Source organism: Papio anubis, chromosome 4 (genome assembly GCF_008728515.1).
Source record: "Papio anubis isolate 15944 chromosome 4, Panubis1.0, whole genome shotgun sequence".
Taxonomy (NCBI): domain Eukaryota; kingdom Metazoa; phylum Chordata; class Mammalia; order Primates; family Cercopithecidae; genus Papio; species Papio anubis.
In genome coordinates, this window is record NC_044979.1 from 137,033,668 (window position 1) to 137,048,333 (window position 14,666).

Consider the following 14,666-nt stretch of genomic DNA (forward strand, 5'->3'; position numbering starts at 1 on the left):
AGGCCTGGTGTGGTGGCCCAAGCCTGTAATACCAGCATTTTGGGACTTTGGGAGGCAGGAGTTTGAGACCACCCTGGAGAACACAGCGAGACCCCATCTCTATGAAAAAGTAGCCAGGCAAGATGGCATGTGCCTGTGGTCCCAGCTACTCAGGAGCCTGAGATGAGAGGATTGCTTGAACCTCGAAGGTTGAAGCTGCAGTGAACTATGATTGTGTCACTGTATTCCAGCCTGGGTGACAGAGCCAGACTCTGTTTCAAAAAAACAAAAAACAAAAAAGACAGGGGCGGTGGCTCACGCCTGTAATCCCAGCACTGGGGGTGGGATTCACACCCAGCACTTTGGGAGGCCGAGGCGGGCAGATCATGAGGCCATTAGATTGAGACCATCCTGGCTAACACGGTGAAACCTCATCTCTACTAAAAATACAAAAAAAATTAGCCGGGAGTGGTGGTGGGTGCCTGTAGTCCCAGCTACTTGGGAGGCTGAGGCTGGAGAATTGCTTGAACCTGGGAGGTGGAGGTTATAGATCGTGACAGAATAAAAGGAAGGGAGAGAGGGCGGGAAGGACAGAGGATGGGAAGGACAAAGAAAAAGAAATGCCAAATTTCAGGCCACTTCCCTAATTGATTGAATCAGAAACTCTGGGGCTGGGGCCCTGCCATCTGTGGCTCCCTCCAGGTGATGCTGATACAGGCTGAAAATTGAGAACCACAGATCTGTTCTTTTCTTTTCCTTCTTTTTTTTATTTTTTATTTTTTATTTTTTATTTTTTTGAGACGGAGTCTCGCTCTGTTGCCCAGGCTGGAGTGCAGTGGCATGATCGCCGCTCACTGCAAGCTCTGCCTTCCGGGTTCACACCATTCTCCTGCCTCAGCCTCCCAAGTAGCTGGGACTATAGGCGCCTGCCACCACACACAGCTAATTTTTTCTATTTTTAGTAAAGATGGGGTTTTCACCTTATTAGCCAGGATGGTCCCTATCTCCTGACCTCGTGATCCACCTGCCTTGGCCTCCCAAAGTGCTGGGACTACAGGCGTGAGCCACTGCATCCAGCCTCTTTTTCTTCTTTTTTTCCCTCCTCAAGACAGGCTCTTGCACTGCCACCCAGGCTGAAGTGCAGTGGTGCAGTCGTAGCTCACTGCAGCCTCAATCTCCTGGGCTTAAGGAAATCCTCCCACTTCAGCCTTCTGAGCAGCTGGGACTACAGGCTCACACCATCTCGGTCAGCTAATTTTTTTGTAAAGACAGCATCTCACTATGTTGCCCAGGCTGGTCTTGAACTCCTGGGCTCAAGCGATCCTCCTGCCTCAGCCTTACCAGTAGCTGGGACTACAGGCGCACACTACCACACCTGGCTAAGTTTTTTTATTTTTTGTAGAGACTGGGTCTTGCTCTGTTGGTCTCGAAGTCTCGGGCTTAAGCAATCCTCCTGTCTTGTCCTCCCAAAGTGCTGTGATTATAGGCGCAACCGACTGTACCTGGCCTAAATCCTAGTCTTGAGAGCTTCTCACCGACACACCAGGTTGATCTCTTTCCACACTCCTGCCCCCACAGACTCTCAGGTTCCCATCTCATACAACATACGCCTGAACTCCCCACTCCTTCCCACAATTTTTTTTCTTTTTTTGAGACAGAGTCTTGCTCTGTTGCCCAGGCTGGAGTGCGGTGGTGCAATCTCAGATCACTGCAACCTCTGCCTCCCAGGTTCAAGCAATTCTCCTGCCTCCGTCTCCTGAGTAGCTGGGATTACAGGCGCGTGCCACTGTACCCGGCTAATTTTTGTATTTTTAGTGGAGACGGAGTTTTGCCATGTTGGCCAGGCTGGTCTTGAAATCCTGACCTCAGGTGATCTGCCCCCCTCAGCTTCCTAAAGTGCTGGGATTACTGGTGTGAGCCACCGTGCCCAGCCCCTTCCCACAATTTGGAATCTCCTCTTCAGCAACTAATAACTTCCAAACTGTTTTTGCACACGCCCCGTGATGAGGAGCTGCTAACCTATTCAGGCAACGCATCAGCTTATGAAATCTCCAACTGGTTTAAGTTTCCCTTAGAGTGAGCTGAAATATATCCTCATGTAAATCCACGTTTTATAACATGAGTGTCTAATCAATCCCCTGTAACAGAGATTATAGGATTATTTTATTTATTTTAGAGATGGAGTCTCTGTTGCCTAGGCTAGAGTGTTGTGGTGAGATCTCAGCTCACTACAACCTCTGCCTCCCAGGTTCAAGCAATTCTCTTGCTTCAGCCTGCTTAGTAGCTGGGTTACAGGCATGTGCCATCACAGCCGGCTAATTTGTTTTTATATTTTTAGGAGAGATGGGGTTTCAGCATGTTGGCCAGGCCGGTCTCGAACTCCTGACCTCAGGTGATCTGCCAGCCTTGACCTCCCAAAGTGCTAGGATTACAGGAGTGAGCCACAGCACCTGGCCACAGGATTTTTAAAGTAAGGGAGGAAGGAGGGATATCTATGGATTTTTAAAGTATGAGAGGAAGGAGGAATATCTATGCTACCCATTTCCCCTGAATCTACCATCCTCCTCTGCAGGTAGACAAAGCAGGTAGGCCAGGTGCAGTGGCTATGCCTGTAATCCCAGCACTTTGCAAGGATGAGGAGGAAGGATAGCTTGGGGCCAGGAGTTCGAGACCAGCTTGGGCAACAAGGCAGCTCCCATCTCTACAGATAATATATATATATTTTTTTGAGATGGAGTCTCGCTCTGTCGCCCAGGCTGGAGTGCAGTGGCGCGATCTTGGCTCACTGCAAGCTCCACCTCCCAGGTTCATGCCATTCTCCTGCCTCAGCCTCCTGAGCAGCTGGGACTACAGGCGCCCGCCATCATGCCCGGCTAATTTTTTGTATTTTTAGTAGAAATGGGGTTTCACTGTGTTAGCCAGGATGGTCTCAATCTCCTGACCTGGTGATCCACCTGCCTCGGCCTCCCAAAGTGCTGGGATTACAGGCGTGAGCCACCGTGCCTGGCCTACAGATAACTTAAAAAAAAAAAAAATTTAAAAGGCGAGGTGCAGTGGCTCATGCCTGCAGTCCCAACACTTTGGGAGGCAGAGGTGGGAGGATTACTTGAGGTCAGGATTTCAAGACCAGCCTGGGCAACACAGTGAGACCTCCGTGTGTCCAAATTTTTTTTTTTTTTTAATTAGCTGGACTTGGTGGCACATGCCAGTAGTCCCAGCTATTCAGGAGGCTGAGATGGGAGTATTGCTTGAGCCCAGGAGGTGGAAGCTGCCGTGGGCTATAATAACACCACTGCACTCCAGCCTGGGTGACATAGCGAGACTCTATTTTGGAGTCTGGGTATAGGAGGAAAGGGTAGGTTGATGGATACTAACTAAGACAAGGGGAGAGAGATGGGTATTCCAGCTTAACACTGCATGTGGATGATCTCCAAAAAAGCCTGCTGGGACAATCAGTGAGCCCAGCTGGCCAGAGGATTCGCTCTCTATCAAAAGACAATGCAGTGAGCCAGATGTGGTGGCTCACGTCTATAATCCCAGAGCTGTGGGAGGCCAAGGTGGGCAGATCACCTAGGTCAGGAGTTTGAGACCAGCCTGGCCAATATGGTGAAACCTTGTCTCTACTAAAAATACAAAAGATTAGCCGGGCGTTGTGGTGGGCGCCTGTAATCCCAACTACTCAGGAGGCTGAGGCAGGAGAATCACTTGAACCATGAGGTGGAGGTTATAATGAGCCAAGATCGCACCACTGCACTCCAGCCTGGGTGACAGAGCAAGACTGTCTCAAAAAATAAAAAAATTAATAATTATTTTTAAAATGCTATCTACAGTGCATGCCTTTTGCAAGCAGTTGCAGGGTTGCAGTCCCCTGTCCAGCCCACTGCCATTGGACTCTGTCGCCGTGTGGAAGCTCCTAGTAAAACCCTACGTCTCATCTGCTGGCTCTGGGGCTATTCTTCAGCCTCCTGAATCTGGTGCCATCCCCACTGGAGCTAATATAGGTTCAGCACAACATAATATGGGTTCAGAGAGACTTTTTTTTCCTGAGACAGAGTCTCACTCTTTCGCCCAGGCTGGAGTGCAGTGGCGTGATCTCAGCTCACTGCAAGCTCTGTCTCCCACAGTTCAAGCGATTCTCCTGCCTCAGCCTCCCACGTAGCTGAGATAACAGGTGCCCACCACCACATCTGGCTAATTTTTTTTTTTTTTTTTTTAGTACAGACGGGGTTTCACCACGTTTGCCAGGCTGGTCTCGAACTCCTGACCTCAGGTGGTCCACCTGCCTCAGCCTCCCAAGATGCCATCCCGATGGTGCCCAGCCAGGAGAGACTTTTTGTGCCGGAGGCGGTTCTCAAACTCTCGGGGCCTAAGAGAAACACTTTGCTTCTGCTGTTGGTGTGCCGCTGGTGTGCCACTGGTGTCCCGTAAAAGAAGAAACCTGATCTGATCAGGGCGCTTATGTAGATTCTTGGGGACAATTACAGGATTATTTTAATTGTTTTGGCAATGTTGGTTCTGGCAAGTGTGGCAAGAGAAAAAGGTGACGCCGTAGCTCAGAAAAGAAAAAAACCACCACCCTGATTCTCATTCCCCAGAACATGTTTTTTCCAGAGGGATTAGTGTTTTGCATGAGAAGGAAGGAGCCCCAGAAACCACCCATCTTTGCCTTTGGCTTCCAGAGGGCACATGGCTGTCCGAACCTTCGGTTTGAAGAGGATGTCTCTTTTTTTGTGTGTGTGATTCTCTTCCTCCTTCCCCCTTTTTATTTAAATTTTTTATTTTTTATTTTTATTTTTATTTTTTATTTTATTTTATTTGAGACAGAGTCTCACTCTGTCACCCAGGCTGGAGTGCAGTGGTGCAGTCTCAGCTCACTGCAACCTCCACCTCCCAGGCTCAAGCCATTCTCCTGCCTCAGCCTCTGTAGTAGCTGGGGTTACAGGCGTATGCCACCATGCCCGGCTAAGTTTTGTATTTTTAGTAGAGACAGGGTTTCGCCATGTTGGCCAGGCATGCAGCCAGCCTGCTGTCTGCCCTCCTTCCCTGGAGCCATTTGGAGGGACAAGGAGGGTGGGGCAGCAGGACCGCCACCTCCTATGGCTCCGCTTTGGCCCCCATACCCCAATCCTGCCCTGTCCCCATGCTGAGGAGGCACCCACCTGGAAAGCTGGGGCTGTGGGTGCTCCAGGCAACGCTGACCAGCCAGGGCAGGTCCTGTGCTGAGGGCAGTCTTGGCTTCCCTGCACTTGAGCCTCTTTATGGGCCAGAGAGGCGTGGTGTGAGGGATTAGGGGTGTAGGTCATGATCTCTGCACCTGAGAAATGCTCCACCCTGAGTGCCCCTGCCAGGCACTGAAGGCAGCAGCTGAGGCCAGGTCTGGCTCCAGAACAGCCTCTGCCCTAACCAAGGCCCTTCCCTCCTCACGAAAACAAAGAGAAGCCATGGGGCTGGGCAGGGCCCCAGGAGTGAGGCTCATTAGGTACCAATGACTTCTCCAGCTCCCTTTAGTCCTCTTTTCAAGGCTCGGGCCCCCGCATGAGGAGCAGGGGCCTCTGGAGCCAGCCAGACCTGAAAATTGCCACTTACCCTGAAGCCTCAAACAAGTGAGGCTCCTCTGAGCCTCGGCTTTCTCATCTCTAAAATACAAATAATAAGAATAGGCCTGGTGTGGTGGCTCAGACCTGTAACCCCGGCACATTGGGAGGTCGAGGCGGGAAGATCGCTTAAGCCCAGGAGTTCGAGAGCAGCTTGGGCAACACAGTGAGGCCCTATCTCTTCAAAAAATAAAAAATTATCTGGGCATGGTGGTGCACACCTGTGGTCCCAGCTACTTGGGAGATGGAGGTGGGAGGACTGCTTGAGCATGCGAGTCAGAGGCTGCAGTGAGCTATGACGACACCTCTGTACTTCGGCCTGGGCTACAGAGACCCTGTCTCAAAAAATAATCTATCTATCCATCCATCCAGCTAGCTAGCTATCACTATATATAATTATATATAACTGTAAATGTATAACTATATTATATATATACACATAGCCATTTTAACTGCTGGGTCTAGGAATAATTTATTATGCAGCAATAGATAACTAATACAGGAACCTGAACCATCAAGATCTTATTCTCCTCACTGTCCTTTCTAGGATAAGGGGAGGTTTATTTACAGCAGCACTGGGGGTGGAGCTCACCAGTCATTCAGCCCACCACTCTTTACTGCTTACAGGCTATTTTATTTTATTATTTTATTTTATTTATTCATCCATTCATTTTTGAGACAGAGTCTGACTCTGTCGCCTAGGCTGGAGTACAGTGGCAAGATCTTGGCTCACTGCAACCCCTGCCTCCCAGGTTCAAGTAATTCTCCTGTCTCAGCCTCCCCAGCAGTTGGGACTCCTTGGCCTCCCAAAGTGCTGGGATTATAGGTGTGAGCCACCACGCCCAGCCTACTATTTTTATTATTTATTTATTTATTATTATTTTTTTGAGCAGAGTCTCACTCTGTCACCCAGGCTGGAGTTCAGTGGCCCAATCTTGGCTCACTGCAACCTCTGCCTCCCAGGTTCAAGTGACTCCCGTGGCTCAGCCTCCCGAGTAGCTGGGATTACAGGCATGCACCATGATGCCCAGCTAATGTTTGTATTTTTAGTAGAGATGAGGGTTTGCCATGTTGGCCAGGCTGGTCTCGAACTCCTGACCTCAAGTGATCCGCTCCCCTCGGCCTCCCAAAGTACTAGGATTACAGGCATGAGCCACTGCTCCTGGCCTATTATTTTTTTTGAGACAGGGTCTTGCCCTGTCGCCCAGGCTGGAGTGCAGGGGCACGATCTGGGTTCACTTCAGTCTCTACCTCCTGGGCTCAGGTGATCCTCTCATCTCACGCCTGAGTAGCTGGGACCACAGGCACACTAACTGGGCATTTTCACATAAGCAAGCTTTTCACTGTTGCAACCAATTACAGATGGGGAAACAGGCTCAGAGAGGCAGACTGACTTGCTCAAGACTAGGCAGTTTGTCCCTGATGGGGCCTGAATCACAACATGGCAACCAGGCTGTGGGTAGACCCCACACAGTGGGCCTTCAACATTACTGGATGTCTGGGGAGCAAAGGTTGGAACCGCTGACAGAGCACCTGCTGCTGACAGAGTTGCTCTGGCCTCCAAGACAGCTGCCAGCAGAAGCCCCTATGTGGACCTCTCCTGGGCGGGGCGGGTGGCGGGGGAGGCAGCTCTATCTAGATTGTGACCTTCTGAGGATGACCTTCACTGCAGGCAGGTTCAGGATGAAAGGTGGCCCTGGCATTTGCAGTGATTTTGACCAGCCTGGGTCAGATAGCACCCGCGTGTCCTATGTTCTAGATTTAGTGAACAAAAATACAGGACTCAGCTTCCTCTCCTTCCCTGGGACTCATGTCAAGGCCTAGGAGTCCTTGAGGGCAGAAATCCGGGGCCTGGTGCCATCCTTTGAAAATGTGTGAAATGCAGGGGTGAGGGGAGGGAGCCCGGCAGGCAACCTCCTTAGCTGGTGCTGGAGGAAACTGACCATTCCCTGCTTCCTGGCTTCAAACTCATGTTCATTCACAGAGCACTGGGCTGTGGGCTGCAAAGAAAGAGCCCCAAAAGAACTTGGAGGACATCAAGGAAGGCAGACAGATACCGACAGCTGACTGAGCAGAACAGGTGCTCTGTCGGGTATTGGAGATGCCCTGGGTTAGCGGGGACAGAGTGGAGCAGACACTAACCTGTCATTTCGTCCAAGCCACAGCTGGTTAGGGGAGGTCTCCATGCTTGTCCCTGCCAGGGGACATAAAGGGCCTGGTCTCAGCACTGCCCTCTGCAACACCTGATCTATTGTTCCCAAAGCCTCTGTACACCCCAATGCCTCCTAGCACTGGCTTCTGTTCCCAGTGCACAGTGTGGCTTCTCACCAACCTCACTCTTACTCATTCTGCAGCCAGAAAGCCTGCAAGGGCCCCCAAGTCATCCCAAGCGTTGGCCCTGGCAATAGCACCTCCATCTTGCTTTTTTTTTTTGAGACAGGTTCTCATCTTGTTGCCCAGGCTGGAGGGCAGTGGTGCAATCATAGCTCACTGCAGCCTCAACCTCCTGGGCTCAAGTGATCCTCCTGCCTCAGCCTCCCTAGTAGCTGGGACTACACGTATGCCGCCACGCCTGGCTAATTAAAAAAATTTGGGGGGCTGGGCGAGGTGGCTTACACTTGTAATCTCAGCACTTTGGGAGGCCGAGGCAGGCAGATCATGAGGTCAGGAGTTCAAGACCAGCCTGGCCAACATGGTGAAACCCCATTTCTACTAAAAAATACAAAAATTACCTGAGCGTGGTGGCACGCACCTGTGCTCCCAGCTACTCAGGAGGCTGAGGCAGGAGAATCACTTGAACCAGGGAGGCAGAGGTTACAGTGAACTGAGATCGCACCACTGCACTCCAGCCAGGGCGACAGAGTAAGACTCTGTCTCAACAACAACAACAACAAAAAATTTTGGCCAGGCATAGCGGCTCACACCTGTAATCCCAGCACTTTGGGAGGCCAAGGTGGGTGGATCACCTGAGGTCAGGAGTTTGAGACCAGCCTGGCCAACATTGTGAAACCCCATCTCTACTAAAAATACAAAAAAAAAAGTTAGTCAGGCGTGGTAGTGCATGCCTGTAATTCCAGCTAGTTGGGAGGCTGAGGCAGGAGAATCACTTGAACCCAGAAGTGGAGGTTGAGTAAGTCAATATCTATCACGTCACTGCATTCTCTGTAGCCTGGGCTACAGAGCAAGACTACTCAGAAAAAAGAAAAAAAAAAAAAAAAATTTTTTTTGTTTGTTTGTTTTTGCCGGGCGTGGTGGCTCATGCCTGTAATGCCAGAACTTTGGGAGGCCTAGGTGGGAGAATTGCTTGAGCCCAGGAGTTCAAGACCAGCCTGGGCAATATAGAAAGACCCAACCTCTACAAAAATTAGCCGGGTGTGGTGGTGTGCACCTGTAGTTTCAGCAACTTGGGGGGCTCAGGTGAGGTGAGAAGATTGCTTGAGCCTGGGAATTCCAGGCTGCAGAGAGCCATGTTTGTGCCACTGTCACTCCAGCCTGGGTGACAAAGTGAGATCCCCATCTCACATAATTTGTTTTATTTTGTAGCGTCAGGGGTCTCACAGTGTCATGCAGGCTATTCTCAAACTCCTGTTCTCAAGAGATTTTCCCACCTCCACCTCACTAAGCGCTGGGATTACAGGCATCGGCCACCTTGCCCAGCCTGTAACACATTGTTAAACAAACAACTATAATTTCATGACAAGGCTGGGTGTGGTGGCTCACACCTGTAATCCCAGCACTTTGGGAGGCTGAGGTGGGCAGATCACTTGAGGTCAGGAGTTCAAGACTAACCTGGCCAACATGGTGAAACCCCATCTCTACTAAAAATACAAAAATTAGGTAGGCCAGGCGCAGTGACTCATGCCTGTAATCCCAGCACTTTGGGAAGCTGAGGCAGGCAGACCACAAGGTCAGGAGTTCAAGACCAGCCTGGTCAATATGGTGAAACTCTGCCTCTACTAAAAATACAAAAATTAGCCGGGCGTGGTGGCACGTGCCTGTAGTCCCAGCTACTTTGGAGGCTGAGGCAGGAGAATTGCTTGAACCCAAGAGGCATGAGCCAAGATCATGCCACTGCACTCCAGCCTGGGTGACAGAAAAAGACTCTGTCTCACAAAAACAAAAAACAAAAACAAACAAACAAACAATAATTAGCTGGCATGGTGGTGGGCGCCTGTAGTTCCAGCTACTCGGGAGGCTGAGGCAGGAGAGTCGCTTGAACCCAGGAGGTGGAGGTTGCAGTGAGCTGAGATCGTACCACTGCACTCCAGCCTGGGCAACAGAGCGAGACTCTGTCTCAAAATAATAATAATAATAATAATAATAATAATAATTTCATGAGAAACTGGAAGGCCGAGTTCACATTCCTAGTCCTCAGAGTTCCATGCTTGGGGATGTGGTGTCACTTGTCCCCACTCCCCAGCCCCATGGGTCACTTGCTGCCCTTCTCTTCCCACCGCTGCTCAGCCTGCACCATTCGGGGCCTCCTGCACCCTCTCCCATTAGATGTCCCGGCCCACACAGCCACACTCGGGGCACACCCTCTGCCAACAGCGGTCCCTGGGCCTGGGATGCTGCTGGGGGATTTGTCCTCAGGAGGATGGACTTGGGTTGAGGTCCACAAAGCCCCTGGAGCCAGGCAAGGAGCCCTAAGAGCAGAGAATTCCAGGACCCAGGGCATGCTCCAGAAGCCAGGAGCCTGGGTTTCAGGCTGGTATGTCCCCTTGGCCCTCAGAAGCACAGGAACCAGACAGGGGCCCCTTTGCTCAGGCCCAAGGACTGTAGTGCACAACGGCATGCCTGCGTGTGCACACACCCCCAACACACACACACACACGTACACACACTCATACACATACAGTTCACATGCCAAGGTTTGTCACTCACTCATCTTTCTAGCTCATCTTTCCAGCTCTCCCTGTCCTGTCCTGAACCTCTGGGCCTTTCCCCAGCACCTTCCCCGCTACCTTTTGTTTTTGAGAGAGTCTTTCTCTGTCACCCAGGCTGGAGTGCAGTGTCACGATCTTGGTTCACTGCAACCTCTGCCTCCAGGGATCAAACTATTCTCCCACCTCAGCCTCCCGAGTAGCTGGGACTATAGGTGCCCGCCACTACACCCGGCTAATTTTTTTGGTATTGTTTGGTAGAGACGGGGTTTTGCCATCTTGGCCAGGCGCAGGTCTCCAACTCCTAATCTCAAATGACCCGCCAAACTCGGCCTCCCAAAGTGCTAGGATAACAGGCGTGAGCCACCACACCTGGCCTAAATCAGCTGGGCATGTTGGTGCATGCCTGTAATCCCAGCTACTCGGTGGCTGAGGCAGGAGAATAGCTTGAACCTGGGAGGTGGAGGTTGTGGTGAGAGGCAAACCTCCTTCTCTTTGCTGGCTTCCTCGGGAGGGCAGAGAGGGGAAGAGTGTGGGGCACTCAGGTCGTGGTACATCTGGGCTCCCTCCTTTCAGTGGGGAGTCTGGCTCTGTCCTCCCCTACCTCTATTGGTAGGTGACCTTTCTGTGCACCTGGAGCCCTGTAAGGGAACAATTTATGGACCACACCTGGGAGCAACAAAGGACTCACAGGAGCCTCAAGGGTTTTAAATTCCCTTCCCTGCCAACCGCAGGAATGCGCCCTGGCTAGGCGTAGAGAGGAAGAGTGGGCCTGTCACATGGCACTGAGAAAGCGCAGCTCACCTTTCTGCTGAGATGCCAGCCACATGAAAGAGCCCGTCCCCCGGGGAGAGGCCTGGGGCTCAGGCACTGGGCGTAGACTCCCTGGTCCCAGTTCTGAGCACAGTAAAATGATCAGAGAAACCTTATCGTGGCCACTACCACCCACAGCATCAGGTCGAAACCCTCGGGGTTGGCCTTCCAAGCCCTTCCCACCCTGGCCTAGGTGACCTCTCCACGTTCTTCTCTCTGAGCCAGCCCTCTATAACCTCCCACACCCCACTTTCTTGTCCTAACAGGTGGGACACAGCTGTTTTTGGCGCACACCGCCTTCTTCCCCTGGAATGTCTTTTTCTTTCTTTTTTTTCCGAGACAGTATTTCTCTGTCACCCAGGCTGGAGTGCAGTTGCACGATCTCGGCTCACTACAACCTCTTGTGTTCAAGCAATTATCCCGCCTCAGCCTCCTGAGTAGCTGGGATCACAGGTGTTCACCACCACACCCAGCTAATTTTTGTATTTTGAGTAGAGACAGGGTTTCGCCATGTTGGCCAGGCTGGTCTTGAACTCCTGACCTCGTGATCCAACCACCCCGGCCTCCCAAAGGGCTGGGGTTACAGTCGTGAGCCACCATGCCCAGCCTGTAACATCTTTTTCTATGTTCCATTGGTCTGGCCAGCCCTTGAGGCCAGCAGAGACCTTGCCTGGGTCCTACAGGCCTGGCTGCTTCTCCCAGAACTCTTGCCTCCTGGCATTTCCGTGGGTTTCTGTTTCCCTTAGAGACAGTGCTAGGACCAGGTCTTAGTCATCTCTGTGTCCCCAGCCCCTGGGATAAGGCCAGAATGTAATACATGCTCAGTAATTATTTGATGAGAGAATGAATGAGTGAGCGAATGAATGAATGTGTGAAAGGGTGAGGGAGGGAGTGACCAGGACTCAGGCTCCCGGGATCTGTGGCCTTTGGCCGTGAGTTCCCCATTAGGCCAGGCAGACCAGTCATCAGCCATGAGCGTGGGTGGGGCCTCCCAAGCCCACGCTGTCCTTGTGCAGATGTCCAGGGCAACAAACATTTATAGAGCACCTGCTGTTTGCATCACCCATGCCATACTCCTGCAGCCAGTATGTCATGTTGGGTGGACATGCTTGGCCCATTCCCTCCTGGTTCTCTGTTCTCCCTGTCCACCCGGAAGCTCTTCACTTGCTTCTCGGATTCCTTCAGGTCTCAGCAGAAATGTCACCTTCCCAGGAAGGCCACCCTTGACCACTGGATTTACAGTTGCTGCTCTTTTTTTTTTTTTTTTGGTGACGGAGTCTCACTCTGTTGCCCAGGCTGGAGTGCAGTGGTGTGATCTCAGCTCACTGCAACCTCTGCCTCCCGGATTTGAGTGATTCTCCCGCCTCAGCCTTGTGAGTAGCTGGGACAAGAGGTGCCTGCCACCACGCCAGGCTAATTTTTGTATTTTTTTTTTTTTAGTACAGATGATTTTTCACCATGTTGGCCAAACTGGTCTCGAACTCCTGACCTCAAGTGATCTGCCCGCCTCAGTCTCCCAAAGTGCTGGGATTGCAAGCGTGAGCCACTGCGCCCGGCGTGTTCTTTAAATGAATGATTCAGTAAACAAATGGGCATATGAAGGAATGACATAGCTGGACCCACAGCTCCCACAGCCCTTATCTTGCCTTGTAATTACCTGCAAATCGACTTTCCTACACAGTACTCAGTTCCCTAGAGCAGGGGTCCCCAACCCCAGGGGCCACCAACTGGCACTGGTCTACCCATCTGTCACGGTCTCCCATCACCCCCAGATGGGACTCTCTAGTTGCAGGAAAACAAGCTCAGGGCTCCCACTGATTCCGCATGATGATGAGTTGTACGATAATTTCATTGTATATTAACAATGTAATAATAAAGTGCACAATAAATGGAATGCGCTTGAATCATCCTGAAAGTATTGCCATCCCTGTCTGTGGAAAAACTGTCTTCCACAAAACTGGTCCCTGGTACCAAAAAAGGCGGGGACCACTGCCTCAGAGTATAAGGGCAAGCCTGTCTTCTGATTTCCGCGCTGAGGAGCAGAGGCTACCCGAGGTTTGTAGAGCGAGCAGGCCATGATTCTGCTTCTCTGCTGCCCTCTGCTGCCCTCTGACTGAGCAGGGACACTGATCACGTCTGGAAGCTTCTCTGGCCGCTGTGGGTCCTGCCCTGTCCCGGGATGGGAGGGGAGGGGTTTCTGGCATGCGGGGAGTAATGCTTTCACTTAGGCTCAATGAGCTGTGCTCTCCATCCTCCTCACAGCCAGAGGACATGCTGTGTGCCCTCTCACCCTCCCTCTGCAGCCCCCTCTCCACGGAAGGGTCGGTCCTCAGAATCCAGCTGATCCCAGCTGGCCAGGGCCACGCTGGGCTGGGGGGCCTCCTCTGTGCCCCTGAAGTGCTGCTTTGCCCCATCACAGCTTTGCAGGGCACTGAATGATAATGTTTTTTTTTGAGATGGAGTCTCGCTGTGTCACCCGGGTTGGAGTGCAGTGGTGCGATCTCAGCTCGCTGCAACCTCTGCCTTCTGGGTTCAAGCAATTCTCTTGCCTCAGCCTCCCAAGTAGCTGGGACTACAGGCATGTGCCACCATGCTTTTTTTTTTTATTTTTATTTTTTATTTTTAAGATGGAGTCTCTTGTCACTTAGGTTGGAGTGCAGTGGCATAATCTTGGCTCACTGCAACCTCTGCTTCCCCGGTTCAAGGAATTCCATGCCTCAGCCTCCTGGGTAGCTGGGATTACAGACACCTGCCACCACACCTGGCTAAGTTTTGTAAGTAGAGACGGGGTTTCAACATCTTAGCCAGGCTGGTCTTGAACTCCTGACCTCATGTAATCCACCCACCTGGACCTCCCAAAGTGCTAGGATGACAGGCGTGAGTCACTGTGCCCGGCCTGAATGACGATTATTTGATTATTTATTTTCCATTTCTCCTGCTCCACTGAGCTCTCCAAGGGCGGGCATCACCTATTCATCCGTTCGTTCCGCTCACATTTATTGAGCGCCAGGCCCCGTGGTAGGGGCTCCCTGCGCACATGCGGCTTATCGTCCTTGAGGAGCTCTGGCCCCAGCCTCCGGCTTGGCACAGAATCAGTGAATGGTTTCTAGACATGCGCATGTTAGCGGATGATTTGACAGGCAAATGGGGGAAGCGGTTGGGATGGCCTCCACGGCTTCAGGGCCCCACTGCGAGCTGGCTCCAGGCTGCATTGTGCTTTGTGGCCAGATCAGGGAAAAGTCCCAGGGAACAAAGATCTAAAAATCAGGACCAGGCACAGTGGCACACCCCCTCGTCCCAGCTCAGGCCCCTTCTCACTCAGGTCCGAGGCCCCCCCAGGCGTGGGCCCGTCACGGCCCCACCCTCACCAGGCTGGACGGACTTGGGGTTCTGTCTT